The sequence below is a fragment of the Ovis aries genome, chromosome 12 (assembly GCF_016772045.2).
Source record: "Ovis aries strain OAR_USU_Benz2616 breed Rambouillet chromosome 12, ARS-UI_Ramb_v3.0, whole genome shotgun sequence".
NCBI lineage: Eukaryota > Metazoa > Chordata > Mammalia > Artiodactyla > Bovidae > Ovis > Ovis aries.
Window position 1 is genome coordinate 43,984,200 of NC_056065.1, and position 17,356 is coordinate 44,001,555.

At 41.0% G+C, this 17,356-nt stretch overlaps 1 protein-coding gene across 2 annotated transcripts in view; it reads left to right on the plus strand.

Moving 5' to 3' along the window:
• Window positions 1–17,356, plus strand: part of RERE (arginine-glutamic acid dipeptide repeats) — a 418,492-nt gene that overhangs the window by 573 nt on the left and 400,563 nt on the right. Inside the window, exon 1 of one of the 2 annotated variants that reach the window (XM_060396516.1) lies at window positions 1–17,356. This exon is cut by the window's right edge and continues 89,456 nt beyond it. The exons of the other annotated variant lie outside the window; for it this stretch is intronic. The gene's annotated coding sequence lies outside the window, so the exon portion shown is untranslated. 2 annotated transcript variants of the gene reach the window in all.

Consider the following 17,356-nt stretch of genomic DNA (forward strand, 5'->3'; position numbering starts at 1 on the left):
GGGGGCCGCGCATGGCGGGGCAGGCGGGAATCAAGGGCCGGGGCCGCTCGACTCTCTGCCGGCCAGGTAACTGTTCCTTTCGCCTGCTGACCCCGGCTCTCCTTGCTGCTCGGTCTTGCTCTGCTTTGACTTGTCTGAGGTTAAACTCTTTCATGTGACTAAAATCGTGGGCTGAACTGGGGGGCGGGGGCGAGGAGGGAGGAAGTCCAGGACCGAAACTGCGAATTTCTTGAATGTTTGCGGATTTGGGGGGTCATCAGGGGGAGGAGGACTTAAAGTATCATTTTCCCATTAGGGGAAGATTCTTTGTGTTCGAAATCTCTGGTTCTCTGCTCTGTGTGCTGCTTGAATTTTAAAACCAAAATTCACTTGCAGTAGAAAAAGATTCTTACTTATTCAGTTTTAGTTTGTCTCTCTGAAGGAGAGTGGCTTTCATGTTTATTAGTAGTAGTAGTGTTGGTTTTTTTTTTAAAGGTTTTGGAAAGAAGAAAAAGTAGTTTTACATAGATTGTGCATGTGTTTTGGGAGGGGGAAAGCCTTGCAGGTTTCCTTTCCTTTGAAACTGGTTGTTTGAGAAGTTGTTGAAAGGAAAACAAAATGATTCATTGTTGAATTGTCATTTTCCTCTGCCTCTTTTCCAAGGTTTGCTTACAGTTTTTCTGGATTACAGATTTCAAACATTGATTTAAGCAGAATGTGTCCTTGAGAAACTGGGCGCTTTAAATGTTTCAGTATGTGTTACTATTTTGAGGTACATTTAGAAAGTAGTTTTGTATGAATCTTGAAATAGCTTTCTCCAAAGCAATTTTTTAAACACTAGAAAGATAACTAGTAAAAGGGTAACTCACAGTGAATTGCAAAACAAACATTGTAACACAAGATTAATGCAGTCCTGTGTTTAAGATTCGAAACAATTTTGATAATTGCTTTCCATTTAAAGTGAGACCTTTTTGTCTGGTGTACACTGGTTTCTTTCGTCTCAGTCTGTTGGGGGAGGGGAGAGAGGATGGATCTAGACAGTAATAAAATCATCTTTGAGTAGCTGTTGCCTTGCCTGGATCTGGTTGCTGAGTTAATTCCACCGTAAATTATAAACCAGTTTTGATTTCCGTGGCCTGGGCTGGATAGAAAGCTGGCTTCCAGCTCTCCCTGTTGTTGTTGAGGTCGAAGGGAAAAGAGGCAGACACACACACACACACACACACACACACACAGACACAATACCAGGCAGAGGGCTCATTGTTCTTCCATACACACATTCATTCTCTCTCTCCCATATTTGGGACTAGGTTTGCACAGACAAACACAGCTCTTTTGGGGAGAGGGGAGAGGAGATTGGGGAAGGGTGAGTGCTTTTCTTCTTCAGCTTTCTCTCACCTATCTCCTGTCTGGCCTTTTTTAAATTGCAACCTCTTAAGAGGGAGAGGAGTATGTCGGAAGCTAAAGGACACTCAAAAACATGTTCAGAGATGCCTCTTTCCCACTGTCCTTTCTTTCCTTTGCAGCCCTGGTTTCAACTGCTCTTTCTTTTTTGTGTCTGTAAAGATAAAATCCCTTATTATATGTCATGGCCTTACAGTCAGCTTTTGAATTCCCCTGACTTTGCTGGGGACAGTGATTTGTTCGGTTGACTGTTACTGTAGTGACTGTGACCAGGGTCATCTTTTCTAGGTAGAAGTAGATTGTCTCAGTTAAGATTATAAAAATTGAATTTGAGGTTAATAGTTGGCAAAGTGTGTTATGTTTTGACATATTCATGGTCTGAAGGTTTGATAGCCAGGTATACTGGCTAGTGAGCTGTCACTGTGTATTGTTTTGTAAATAGGGGTTATGAGAAAAGATCTGGTTTTCTGCTTCAGGGGCTAATATAGAGGCTTCTTGGAACACTGAATAGGCTGATAAGAGTTCAGCTGAGTTAAACCAGCTCTGGGCCAAGGATGCAGGTTGGTGTGTATTAGATGGGTGCAGAATAGCACCTTCTACTGGTTAATTGCCTTGAAGGATCCAGAGGAGGAGGATGGGGGAGGGGATTAACGGCTGAGGCCTAATGATTTTCTTTTGAACACAGTTGTAGTGCCTTCCTGCAAATGCTACTTCCCCGAGCCGCTCATACAGATGCCCTCTGACAGGGATGGCTGCATTGAGACTCCACTCCTGGCTGCCTTGACATTAATTTGCTGTATTATTAGAAGTATTTATGCATTGTGACTTCCAAGGACTCCCTGTCTTTTATGGGAAATACAATTTGTCTTGAAATATTTTTTTAAAAAAGGAGTTGCTTTGTATTCTTGGTGTTGGAAGCTCTACATACGCTAACAGTCTTTAAAAAAGTTTTCAGTATCATTAGTAAAAGGTCAAATAGACCTACCCTATGGAAAAGAAAAATCCCAGCCCTGGACCCAGAGGTTTTCCTCAGAGATTTAATGAGAGGTGGGTGGGTGGGGAAGGAAGGGTAGGAGAGGAGCTCACTGAAATCAGCAGTTTTTTTTATGTAATAGTGTGAGATGTCAGTAGTGTTTCCAGCAGTTATATAAACATAAATAAAATTACATCTGTTAGGTTAACTTATTCTATGCGTTAGAGTAAAAAAGAAAAAATAGAGTCAAGAGAAAATGTGAAATAAGTGTACAGATTAACAGAGAAGCCCAAACTCCTGCTCAAAGGCTCTCAGCCAAGGTGTAGTCTCAGAGATAATCTGCTTGATAAATGCCTCGGAGAATTTTTATCCTTGCACATCCTACCCATCTCAACTGTTTTAAACAAAATGAACTGGCAAGGGTGGCAAGGGTGACTCCGTGTAGGATAAACATCTTCTGTTCCAGACTGGCTGCTCTTAGGAATGTGATTTCTGACTCACTTTGCTTTCAAAGCTTAGAGTGTAATCTTTAAAGGTGTGGATCTTTCACAGTGAAATGTGAACAGGTCAACTGTATTATTTATTCAGCAGTGATAGAGTCAGGTAATTTCAATCCAATATGTTCTCTGCCAGTGTTTTGTTGCAAGGTAGCTAGAGTAACAGAACCAATTCACAACAAATATGTAATCAAAATTAAGAAATAAATGCATCAGTTATTTTTTGAACTTTGATTTATTGTTCAGGCCAAAAGTTTTTAAAAAGTGAGACAGTAATCACTGTCAGGTCCTGCAACAATTTTGTGTAATAGTGAACAGAAATGTGCCAGATGCTGTAAACTCACACACACACACACAAGAATATGGCTTGTGCCCTTCTAAAAACCAGTAAATGTTGACTATTACTGTGGATTTAGTAAGCACCCTTTACTTTTAAAATTGGTTTTGACTCTTTAACATCATGTTCAAATTTCAGTAATCATAAAAAATTAAGTAGCAAAATAAGCTGTATATGCTAAATTCTTTGGGGAATTTTTTGCTCTTCTACTAACTCCTCTTGGCAGTTTCTTTTGCAGTTGATTTGAAGGTTAAGATAGCAGAAAATTCAGGTGTTTAAGTGAGTCATTAGTGTAACATAGCTGTGAACTTCATCACACACACACATACACACCCTAAGACAATGCACTATTGTCTGAGATAATCAGTTTCTGATAATGCTTTTCATCAGCATTATCACAGGGCTTTTCGACAACCAGGAATTCCTCTTGAATCATAGTTAAGTGATTGTTAATTATTAATACCTTGGTAATTATTCCATATTTGTAGCTTTACTTGTCCTCTCAGTGTGATTTGGGGAGCTTGTTGGCTTGTGCTTAGTTTCTTGCCTAATAGAGTTTGAGTGTTTTTTAAATAATAAAGAGAAAATGCGCAAGATTGCTTAAGTCACTTTAACGAACATTTGGCTACAAATAACTCAAATATGCTGAAATACGAAATCTATTTACTAGACTGGATTTCATTTGGAATTTTGATTTGTATTACTTGTTGGTTTGGCAAGTAAGGTAAGACGTAATATGGGTCTGTATATTAGGTAACTAGGTCAATAGAACTGCTAATACTGTATAAGAGGTTTTTTGGGTAAGGTGACCTGTTTGTGCCGGTGTAAAAATTGTTGTTTCTATTTGTTAAAATTTGCCAGTGTGTCAGCAGCATACCTCACTGTGGACTGTTTCCTTATATGGTTACGTTACAAAATGATGTGACCTCTAATTCATAGATCACTTGGTATTTGAGGAATCTTTACTGCTTATTTGTCTTGGGCTTTTGCATCAGGAGTAGAAGCCGTGGGTCATGCTCTGATTTTAAACTAGTGATACATATGATTTACCATAAGGGTTTAGGACAAGGACCAGGAAGTCTTCCAAATCATTCTCACGTATTAGGCAAAAGTGGCACAGAAATGTGGCCCTTGAGAGCCAGGCCTCACAGAAGCACCGCAGGCTCAGGTGGGCCTTGTGACTGCTGAACACTGTTAGTAGGAGTGTGGGTACTGGCTAGTTTTTGTGACCAGATTCCCTCATTGCCTCCTCAGTGGGGAGAGTTTGTTGGCCATATACCCTATTTCAGGGCAATGCGTAGATGCCCAGACTGCGTAGCATAAGGAAACCACTCAAGAGGGGGCAGTATTTACACCATGGGCTGGACTAACCTGGAGGAGAGCTTGTGAGCAGACATGGCCGTGCACATCTCTAGACAGTGTGGAGAGCCGCTCCTGCAGAAAACCATTGGAGCACACATGCTCGGGAGGGCATGCGTGTACCTGTTCACTAACAACTAGAATGTCCACCAGCTCCCAGAGGCCTGATTCCTGATGCACTTTCTCCTAGGGGTGGGAAGTGGGAGCGGGTGGGGTGGTGGTGGCACTTACTGTGCATTTTGAGTGTGAGCTGGCAGGAGTGTGGGTATGTGTGGCGAAGCTGCTGGGGAGGCTGTGGAAACCTAGCCCCCCTGGCAGAACCTGGCTGCCCTGGGGCAGTGTGTCCTTGCTGGAATAGCCTGGCTCTATTCCTCGTGGGATGGGGAGGGTCTGGCCACTGATGTGAAAACCTCATTCCAGTGAATTTAAAGTAGACGCTCCTTGTTAAAGCGAGAGGCCTTGTTGCTCCTGCCCATACCCTTTTCTTCCCCTCTCCCTTCTTTCTGGGTGGGTCACTGAACGTGGCTGGCAGGGCCACTGCAGGAGGTTGTTCAGAGTGAACAGTAATAGCTTACAGTTTCTACCAAAGGAAGGTGTTCCTTTTCTGCACAAGGCACTAAACTGCCAGAGCTGACCCACCTAATTCTCTGCTCTTCACGCTGTTTTATCTCTGGTTCCTTTGTATCTTTGTGTCTCTGCTTCTGCCTCCACTCAGGAGTCTCAATATATTCAGTTTCCCAGGAAAGAAGATTTGATAGGTTGTAAGTTACCATCATTGTTGGTAGAAGGTTTGGGGCCAGACCACCTCTTCAGCTACCGACCTGCCTTCTAGTTGGCGGAGTGGTCACCCTTCACCCCAGCTGTTAGGAGCTGAGGGGATGGGAGACATTCTGAACAGTGGCCTGTGCAAAGGGAAGTTTTTCTTCTGTTTTTTTTCCTATCACGTTTTTTCCATCTTCATTTCCCCTGACATCTGGTGCAGCTGTTGCTGCTTTTGGTAGCTTATCTAACAGTTTATTTTGCTTTAAGAAGCTCTGCAGAGTCATAGCTGGTAGTCAGTCACACTCTCTTTTTCAGGTGAGATCATTTCATTGCATTTGTCTTTTTTTTTTTTTTTTTTAATTTCCTGTTAATCTCCCCATCTACTTAGGTGCCTGCCCAAGTTGGTGTTTCCCCAACTGTAGTCATGGCATATTAATATGCTGCAAGTATTTTAAGTTTTCCGAGGTCACATAGATTATAATGCATATTAGCACTCTGAAGCCTTAAAAAGTAGGACTATTGTATGCAAAAGGTTTTTTCTTTTTTTCCTCCCTTCCCTAAAGAATAACTATCATGTTTTAATGAGAACCAATAGTCTGTAGAACAGTTTGAGAAACACACATAAAGCTAATCCTTTGTTAATCAGGTGGCTTGTCCTTTTTTCCTTAATAATGAAGAAGTAAGTTCTGGGTGTTACTGTTATAATGCCTTACTGCTCTGTACTGTGCTTCTTCAAGCAAGTTTTGCACTCTAGTACTTCCAAGGGTACCACATAACCACTGTTTCCACCTTATACAGTTGTCATTCTGGAGTTATTTTTGATTGTTGCATCTGGTATCCCTCATTCCATCTTTTAATTGGATCAGATCAATATATTTTTTTTTAACTCTGCTTCAGTAACTGAATTCTTATTCAAGATATAATCACTTTATTTTTTGACAACTGCAGTCAGTTGTATAAGCATAAGCACTGGCAAGACTCTCCTAACAAACAGAAACAGGTACTTAACTATGTAGTTCATTGAGGTAAGCCTTCAGTTCCATTCAGTTCAGTTGCTCAGTCGTGTCCGACTCTTTGCGACCCCATGAATCACAGCACGCCAGGCCTCCCTGTCCATCACCAACTCCCGGAGTTCACTCAGACTCCCCTCCATCGAGTCAGTGATGCCATCCAGCCATCTCATCCTCTGTTGTCCCCTTCTCTTCCTGCCCCCAATCCCTCCCAGCATCAGAGTCTTTTCCAGTGAGTCAACTCTTCTCATGAGGTGGCCAAAGTACTGGAGTTTCAGCTTCAGCATCATCCCCTCCAAAGAAATCCCAGGGCCGATCTCCTTCAGAATGGACTGGTTGGATCTCCTTGCAGTCCAAGGAACTCTCAAGAGTCTTCTCCAACACCACAGTTCAAAAGCATCAATTCTTCAGCGCTCAGCTTTCTTCACAGTCTAACTCTCACATCCATACATGACCACTGGAGAAAGCTTTCTTCACAGTCCAACTCTCACATCCATACATGACCACTGGAAAAACCATAGCCTTGACTAAACGGACCTTTCTTGGCAAAGTAATGTCTCTGCTTTTGAATATGCTATCTAGGTTGGTCATAACTTTTCTTCCAAGGAGTAAGTGTCTTTGGTAAGCCTTACGTCTTTAGTAAGACATAAAGCCTCATCTTTCGTCTTTGGTAAGCATGTAAAGATGAAGAGAACAGCCTTCTAGAAAATTCCCTATACCAGCCACTGGTGTATACTTAACTGTTAGAAGTTAAGATAGTGTTTTAGGGGATAAACAACAAGATCCTACTGTATAGTATAGGGAACTAACTGTGTTCAGTATCCTGTGATAAACCATAATGGAGGGCTTTCCTGATGGTCCAGTGGTTAAGAACACTCCTGCCAATGCAGGGGACATGGGTTTGATCCCTGATCTGGGAAGATCCAACTAAGCCCATGTGCCACAACTACTGAGCCCCTCCCTAGAGCCTGTGCTCTGCGGCAAGAGAAGCCACCACAGTGATAAGACTGCACACTGCAACTAGAGAAAGCTCTTTTGTGCAGCAGCGAAGAACAGCACAGCCAAAAAACAAACAAACAAACAAAAAAACACTTTAAAACCATAATGGAAGAGAATGGGAATAAGAATGTGTGTGTGTGTGTGTGTATATGTATGTATGTAACTGAATCACTTTGCTGTGCAGCAGAACTTAGCAAAATATTGTAGATCATACCTCAGTAGAATAAGTTTAAAAAATAAATGTTTCAGAGACACACAGCCCTACTGGCTTGTATTAGTGATGTGTTGTTGCATAGCAGATTACCTCAAAACTTGGTGACAGCACAGTGAAATTTACCCCTCACAGTGTCTGTGGTTGGTTGTCTGGAAGTGGCTTAGTAGTTTTGGCCCAGAGGTTGCTCCTGAGATGGCAGCTGGCACTGCTGTATCTGAAGGCTTGACTGGGGCTGGAGGCTCTGTGTCCAGGTGGCTTACACACTCGGCTATAGGCAGAAAGGCCTACAGGGAGCATCGGTTGCTTGCCGCAGGAACCTTTCCATATGGTGGGTGACCGCATTGCTAGGCATTGCGCTTCCCCCAGAAAGAGGGGAGGGAAGGAGGAGCAAGTAAGCAAGGAGGTTATGACCTGGTCTCAGAAATCACAGGGCTTCCCAGATGGCGCTAGAGGTAAAGAACCTCCTTGCCATGGGTGTGCATGTGTTCCCCATCCTGATCCTCCCTCACACATGTACACCCATGGCTGATTCATGTGAATGTATGGCAAAAACCACCACAATATTCTAAAGTAATTAGCCTCCAATAAAAATAAAAATAAAATAGGGCAACATATGGTGATCAATAAAACAAGTAAGCATAAAAATAAAAAAAAGAACTTCCTTGCCAACACGGAGATGCAATAGACTTGGGTTCAGTCCCTGGATGGGGAAGATCCTCTGGAGGAGGACATGGCAACCCACTCCAGTATTTTTACCTGGAGAATCCCATGGACAGAGGAGCCTGGCGGGCTACAGTCCATGGGATTGCAGAGTCAGACATGACTGAAGCGACTTAGTACACAGCACTCAGAAGTCACACACTGTCCCTTCCATCATATTCTGTTAGTTAGAATCAAGTGACTGAGTCTAGCCTACTGGCAAAGAGAAGGGAATTAAATTAAGTTCAGTTCTTGAAGGGAGGAGTATCAAAGAATTTGTAGATTTTAAAACTACCACAGGGATTCAAGGGAGAGAGAGGTAGAAGATTAAAAAAAAATCTTTCCCCTTTGATTAGTTATCTTCAAGCAGTGCTTTACTTAAACTAGCAGGTAGTTGCTGGTTCTAAGATAAGAGTGATGTCACCATAACCTCACATTATTCATCTTCTCCCTCTGCCTTTGCTGAGATACCATTGATTTCCTACCTTTCTGTTGTTCTTATATTACAGTTTATCTATTTCAGTTAAAACTGTGCTTTGGACACACTGCCTTAAGTTGCTTTGGTTTGGCTACTCATATTTCCTACCAGTTAAGTACCTTCAGTTCTTCAGCCTTGCCACTCCTTTATCACTTTATCATGCACAATAGTGCGTACTGTTGGCATTTATTCATATTGTTAATCATATTCTTTCTATTAGATTGTAAACCCCTGGAAGGCAGAAGGCTTTCCTTTGACTACGCCAGTGTGTATACTCTGGATGTATTGCATGTATTCTGTAATACATACTTCATTGTGTTTTAAGATGCCATCAGGAGTAAGATGCACTATATTTTATGTACCTCTAGAAAAGAAAATAATGCTGGCAATTAAGCTGTGTAGGACCTGTCCCAGTTCTAATGATACACAAATGGAAAACATTGTGAACCTTAGAATTATTGAAATATGGTCATCTGTTCAGGCATTATCATTCTTTTCGTAACTGTGTATTCCTTGGGAAGCATTTCTGAACTCAGATTTGGAGCACATTATTTCCTCCCATTGGAATGGTGTTAAAGGTTGTGTTCCTGCCTAAAGATTTAGCATGAAAAACTTAGCTATGACCAACAGTACATTAAAAACAGATGCTACCAGGCCTTCCCTGGTGGCTCAGTGGTAAAGAATACACCTGCCAATGCAGGAGACACGGGTTTGATCCCTGGTCCAGGAATAGCCCACATGCTCTGGGCCACAGCTGTTGAACCTGTGCTTTAGAGCCTGGGAACTGCAAGTACTGAGCCCATGAACTGCAACTACTGAAGCCCACTGGTCTAGAGATGGTGCTCTGCAACACGAGAAGCCACCACAACAAAAAGCTTATGCAGCACACCAGAGAGAGCAGCCCCTGCTCGCCGCAACTAGAGAAAAGCCCGCACAGCAGTGAAGACCCGGACCACCAAAAATTAAATAAGTAAATAATTAAAGCAAACAAACAAAACAAATGTTACCATAAACCTGTAGTCATTGTAGTTCTCGTTCCCATAGAGTAGGTAGAATTATTATATATTTGATTTATAGTGTACTATATATATGTGTGTGTGTGTAGTACAAATACATCACTTCACTTCATCATCAATTTGAATTAAATTGTCAACTTTATCTTAAATCTTGGTGTTCCTCATGATTCTGTCCATTAACTTCTCCCTCAGCGCTGTCTTCCAGAGTGTCCTCGTTCTACCTCGTTCTTCCAACCTGCAGTTTTATAAATGCAGCCCTGATCTTTTTTCTGAGATCCAGACCCATGTTGCACTCTGTCTCCTTGGATGTTTTCTGGGCACTGAGCCTCAAAATTTACCAATCTGTATTTGTCCATCCTTGTACTGTTGCAACAAAGTAGTTAAGAGCTCTAGACTCTGACTTTAGGCAAGTTGCTTACCTTTCTGTGGCTCAATTTCCTCATCTGTAATGTGGGGGTAATAATAGTACTCATGTTTATTTTGAAGATCAGTGTAATTAGTACATATAAAGTGCTTAAAATGCCTCTGGTAAATAGTAGTAAAGTGTTGGTTGCTCAGTCATGTCCAACTCTTTGCGAGCCCATGGACTGTAGCCCGCCAGGCTCCTCTATCCATGGAGTTCTCCAGGCAAGAATACTGGAGTGAGTAGCCATTCTCTTCTCCAGGGGATCTTCCCAACCCAGGGATTGAACCTGGGTCTCCTACATTGCAGGCAGATTCTTTACTGTTTGAGCCACCAGGGAAGCCCCCTAGTGAATAATAAGTGATCCATAAATATTAGACTATTTGAAAAAAATTGTTACTGTCATCTTTGTCATCCATAGTCTAGTTTTTGACTGTGTTCCCTTCGACTACAGCGCTCAACAACGAGGAGATATGTAGGAGCAATGGGTTCAGATAAGCTCTAAGTTAGCAACTGTTAAGTTTTTGCTATTCCTTGAATATAGGAAGTGCTACAGAACAGGGCATGATTAAATACAAAGTGAATGACACAGACCGTAGAGTAATGGTGGGGTTTGGTGTGTTAATGAGTAAACAGATGTCATAGCTTAGCTGTCCTTCTTTCTAGTGATGTTCCTAAAGGAACTTTATGTAAGTAGAACAATGGCCAGTGGAAGATTCAGCATATTATTTTATTATTAATTGGGCTTTTGGTCAAAATACCAGTAGACAGCTATTCTGGTAAACTGGGATGTGTATTGCTAAAACTTAATGCCTAGGCAAGGAGTCTCCCTTCCTCCTAAATCTGACCTGCTTTCTCCTATGGCTGTGAAGACCCAAACATTAGTCTTTTAGGACTTGTAGGAGAGAAATAAGCAAGAGCAAGATTGCCATCCCTGGTAATAAATGTGTGTGACCTTTAATCTGCAGTTAATATTCAGACTCATAAACAAGTCCGATCAGTGTTTTGAACTGTGACCCAGTCAGGTCGGCATCTTGTGGGCCCAGCTTCAGCTCTCTGGTGAGTTTGGCTTGCGGTTTTCTGTCTAGCAGCCCTACATTCTGACTTTTCTTAGGTCAGCCCCTGGGTCCTGGGGAAAGGTGCAAAGTAGTTTTTAAATTTAAGGGTAAGATTACTCTTTGAGGTGAAACTAAGGAGAAATGTCGTGTGATAAATAAGATTTGCCATTTGGAAAAGTGGCCCACCAATAATGATAGCTACTGTGGCATTTCAGTAATGTGCTGATTTTAATTTTGATAACAGGAATGTAATCTCTGAGGAACATGATTATATATGATTATGTTAGCAGAGCAGAACTGAAGCCTGATCATATTGTAGACAGTCTGAGATGACTGTGACGACAGGGGAGGATGATTAACTTGGACACTAGAGAGGAGGCACCTGGAAAGTTGTCTGCAATGTTGCAAGCTCAGGTACATTGTTCAGGTAAACTCCAGGAGGGCAGAGGTCACAGGGCACCTTGGCTTTGGTCCCTTCAGAGTTCGGTGTTCAGTGAGGAACGCAGTAGGCTTTCATTGTTCACTTGTTGAATGACTGAATGAATACTTTTATTGGGTGGTAGTACTGATGTTCATGATAAAGGAGATTTGGCTTAATCTTAGGATCCCAGTGTATATTCAGGAAGCTGATTTTTGGATAAGTTCTCCCACCCCCCGCCACCCTGTGCTGGGTCTTTGTTACTGTGTGTGGGCTTTCTCTAGTTGTGCTGAGTGGGGCCTACTCTGTGGTGGTGGCTTCTCTTGCTGTGAAGCGCGGGCTCCAGAGCATGGACTAGGTAGTTGGGTGCATGGGCGTAGTCGCTCTGCAGCATGTGGAATCCTCCCAGATCAGCGATCAAACCTGTGTCCCCCTGTATTGGCAAGTGGATTCTCAACTACTGGACCCCCCGGGAAGTCTGATTTTTGACTATTGTTGTTCAGTTGCAAGCTTGTGTCTGACTCCTTATGACCCCAAGAACTGTAGCATGCCAAACTTTCCTGTCGTTCACCATCTCCTGGCATTTGCTCATACTCATATTCATTGAGTCAGTGATGCCATCCAACCATCTCATCCTCTTTTGCCCCCTTCTCCTCTTGGCCTCAATCTTTCCCAGCATCAGAGTCTTTTCCAGTGAGTTGGCTTTTTGCATCAGGTGGCCAAAGCAAAGTTTTGGATAAATTCTTCATAGTGACATTTTTATATCTCTAATATAGCATAGAAAAATATTTTAAAGGTTCATAGTTATTTGAATCATAAATGAGGTTTTATTTTAATCCTAGGAAGTTTAAAATATGCATTAGAAATTGTTTAATAAAATTGTACTTAGTAGATAGATACAGTGTCCTTTCTTCTTAGTTTTGCCTTGTATTAAGTAGGATTTGGCAAAACAGTGAGTGTCAGAAACCCAAAACAACTGCTTGAACAAGGTGCAGGTTTCCTTTCTTTCCTATAAATCATGGATTGCCCTGAGCCAGTGTGGGGCTTTCATGTTCATTAGGGGACCCAGCTTTCTCCTTGTAGGCAAAGATAGCCTCTGTAGTTCCTGTCATCAGTTTTGTATTCTCACCAGCAGGAAGGACATGAGGGGGCAAGAACTGAGCTCATTCCCATCCTGTGAAGATACCTCCCAGAAGTCACACACATCAATTCTGCTTTGTCCCTCTAATTATAACCAAATCACAGGGCACAGCTAGCTGCAGTGTGTGCTGGAAAATTTAGTCTTTGCTGGAGATGGCCGTGTGCCTAGTCAAAAATCAGAGATTCTGTTACTTTGGAAGACAAGTATTGCAGGACAGCTGTCAATCTATACTATAAATCCCAAGGGATAATGTAGTAACACATTTGGTAATTCAGTCTTTAATATTGTTTAGAAGAATATCATACTACTGTAATGAGTTTGGTATAGAAATTTCCCTAAAATGTTTTTTTGATCTAATGATGACTTCAGATTTTTATTGCCAGGTTAGTTTTTTTTTAACAAGATGAACAGATGTTTGATTTGAACATTCTGATCTTTGTAGCATAATCTGCCCTGTGTGTTTTCAAGTTTACATGGGATCCATTATAGTAGAAATAATTACTGAAATTTCCTAAGTTTCTATACACAAAATGTGATTAAAGACCTCTTAGAAATATTTAATTCTCATTTATAAATTAGAAAACTGTGTAGACATCTTGTTGCTATTAATATGATATTGAGAAATGCTTTTATAAACACTTTAGTAATATTCCTGTCTAGCTTTATAAAACATCCACATTTTTCTTTAGTATTTTATCTGTATTAGCTTAGCACCTTTTTCTTAGCTTAGTGGAAATTTTGGAGTCTATGGAATCCTTAAGCAGTTTTTACACCAAGAAAAAAATTATAGTAACTTGGTTTATAGTTATGCTTGAAACAATCTATAAGCTTCTTGATAATTTTAGTTTTGCAACTCATAGGACACAATTTATCTTTCCATCTGGTATTGTATTTTATTTGCTCCAGCATACAAGTACACAGTGTGCAGTTATAAATTGTCATAGTGATTATTTCTGTCAACTTAGACCCAAAGTTATGAATGTGTTATAAAGTTATAGTGTCCAGGAACTTCTTAAACCCCGGAAGTGTTTAAGAAATTGATCATACTGATTACTTTTTAAGGAGACATAGAAGGGCACTGGGGAGGAGGTTGGAGAGAGAGGGAGCCTTACCTTTTCATACTCCTGCAGTTTGTCATGGGCTTCCCTGTTGGCTCAGATGGTAAAGAATCTGCCTGCAATGTGGGAGACCTGGGTTCTGATCTCTGGCTTGGGAAGATCCCCTGGAGGAGGGCATGGCAACCCACTCCAGTATTCTCAGGCTTCCCTGGTGGCTCAGATGGTAAAGAATCCACCTGCAATGTGGGAGACCTGGGTTCAATCCCTAGGTCAGGAAGATCCCCTGGAGGAGGGGATGACAACCCACTCCAGTATTCTTGCCTGGAGAATCCCCATGGACAGAGAAGCCTGGCGGGCTATAGTCCATGAGGTCATCGTCGGACACAATTGAGTGACTAAGCACAGCACACAGCACCGTTTGTCATATGTAAATATTATATAAATACAGAAGAAAAATCTGTGCTTTTAATTTTTAGATTCTTGGCATGCTCTTTTTACTAGATACGTTAGTAACACATGAGTTTAATTTATGTATGAGGTGGGGCATACACAATGACCTAGACACCGATTGTGTGCCTTTGAAGAATTTTCTCACCAAAGAGAGTAAGACATGGAGTGCTCCGTAGAGGAGGGTGCCTTAAGAGATGATGGTCCTGTGGTTTAAGAAAGAGCATTAGCTCTGGCTGGAGGCCTTAGGGAAGATTTGGTGTAGGAGGCGGTGTTTAACCTGTGTTTTGAAGGATTGGCAGGATTTGGACATGTGATAAGTAGCTAAGAGGATTTCAGGCAGGAAATTGCATGGAGCAAAGCCACAGAGGCTGGAAAACATGGGGAATGGTGAGTACTTTTGCTGCTCTATGAGGAAGATTATTGAATTGTATTTCAATTTCCTTTTTAAAAAAACAATCTTAAAAATGTTCTGTAGTAGATGCAGGCAGATGCTGTTCTTTCACCTCGGGTGGTTTATGTTTGAAGCTGTTGGGTAGCAGTTCAAATTTGGAGAGGAATGCTTCGGGCTGATTTCTCTAAGGAAGAACAGACTGGTCTGGCTGGAACCGCAAAACAACTGGAAAGACAGGTTGGGGTCACAGCATGGGGAGATTAACACCAGGGTGAGACTATTTGAGAGCCTGATGCATTCAAATTAAATATAAATTGTAATTGTAAAATTAATACATACTCATTGTAATCGGTTTATACAGTTCAGAGCAATGCCCACTTTCCCAATATTCTTCCACACATTAATAAGCACTTGTGTACATGCTAAGCATACTATCTTGAATTTTGCTTTTTACTTAATATTCCAAGCACACATTTTTCAAGTCAGTTGTAATTATAATTCAGGTCTTTTTTTTTTAAATAAAATTTGCATAGTGGGGCATTGTATGGATGCATGCTTTAATTTCCTGTTGATGGACACTTAAATTGGTTCTGACTTAAAGAAATCTTTGTACCTGTGCAGTTGTGTAGGTGTATCTGTAGGGTAAATTCTTAGAAGTGGAATTGCTGCAGCAGTAGTTGTGTGCATTTTTAATTTTCAAAACTGTTAATGAATTGGATGTGCCAGTGTACACAGAGTTTTAGGGTTCAGATTTACCCATCTTATCACCAGCCCTGGACATTTGAAAGTTCTTGATCTTTGCTAACCTGATAGGTGAAAAATGTACAGTGTTTTAACTTCTGTTAAAATAACTTTCAACTGTGAGTGAAGTTAATGATCGTTTTGTGCATCGTAATTTTAAAATACATGTTTTGTTGTGTCTTAGTAATAGAGCTGGGTGGTTTATATTAAATGGAACACTTTCCAAGTACCATTTATTTATTTAAAAAATAGCTTTATTGAGACATAATTCACATTCTATAAAATTCGTCCTTTTTAAGTATACATATGTGAGTTTTAATCATTTAAATTCAAGTGCCAGCCATTGCTGTATTATTTGTAGTAAATAACTATCATGCTGAACTTGAGGTCCTCTCTTTGTTTCCAAGTTCATCAGCATATTAGGCCCCAAATAGGAAGTGGGGAACGCAACTTCTCTTGTTATTTTTCCAGTCTGTAGATCTCTCTCACCTGAGAGTGCAGTCGGGCTGGCTAGGTTCTGAGATGGAATTATGCATGACAACTGCTTTGGAATCTCAATGCTTTGGTACTGGATGGAGAGCAATTTCTTTTAAATAACTTGTAGTTGAAACTGATCTCCAACTGGTAAAGGCAACGCAAACTTGTTGACTTATCCTGACATACAAAAAATATGAAATCTGGAGTGAAAAAGCTTCTGAGGTAAAAAGATTTAAAAGATATGGTAAGTGTAAGATTAGTAAGACAGTTTTTTTCTTTTTTATAGGGATGATTCAACTGCTTTGTAGTTACTATGTTCATTTTTAATTTCAGAGATTTCTTAATATCTACTAAAGTGTATGTAAAAGTGTATGTGTGTGTGTGTGTATAAGATGATTACACACTTCGCTTGGAGAGTGGCGGTGATCTGACCTGTGTGTGTTTCTGTTATGTTTCACATAGGTGTTTTCATGTTGAGAAAAGCATACTGATAAGTAAAAACTGAAGACTAAGTTTTTGAGTGAAATCTTTTCTGTCTCCTATAGTCCTGGCTCCCATCTCGTGGGACCCCAGGCAGCCCCTGTCTGAGGACTGTTACAAAATAGTAGCTCCTATTCCTGACCAAATCTGGGACCCTTATCTGTATATGGTTGTCTACTTGGAGGCTCTTAGTAATTTTCTGTTGATTTTGGGAGAAGTAATTCTTTCCTTTTGATTTTTATAAAATAATACTTTGGGCATTTACCTGTTCTTCCTAGTAAAAATATCCTTAAAACTGTGATTCTTTTGCATTTTAACCCCATCATCTTCTATTATTTCTCCATATTTTTATGCTTGTTCTGTTTGGAAGGTTATTCTTGATGTTAGTTCTAGTCCTTTAAAGTGTCTCCTCGTTTTCTCCTTTGACATCTCTTTTCATGTTACCAGTTTTTTCAAGTTTTAGATTTTTTCCTATTGTAAAGTCCCTTGGGCTTTGGCTTGTAGTTTTGATTAAAGTGGATTTTCGTAGGGAGACTGATGGGCTTCCCCAGTGACTCAGTGGGTAAAGAATCTGCTTTCAGGGCAGGAGACGCAGGTTTGATCCCTGGGTAGGGAAGATCCTCTGGAAGAGGGCATGGCAACACACTCCAATATTCTTGCCTGGAGAATCCCATGGACAGAGGAGCCTGGTGGGCTACAATCTATAGGGTCACAGAGAGTCAGACATGACTGAGCAACTGAGCCACCACAGGGAGATTGAAGATGGTGCTGACTGACACTTGGGTCAGTGGTATGATTACTTAGGATGAGACTAATGTGAGCACTGAATGACTTGAATATAGCATTTAGCTTAGTTAATGGATCTTTCCATTTCGACTTGAGGATAATATTTTGGCTTAGAAACACCGTCCTGAAAAAATACAAAAACAAAATTCTTGTGTGCTGTGTGTGTTTGGGTCCAGGTGAGACATGAGAACTGGGTGACCTATGGGGGAAACAGTGTTTATAAGTC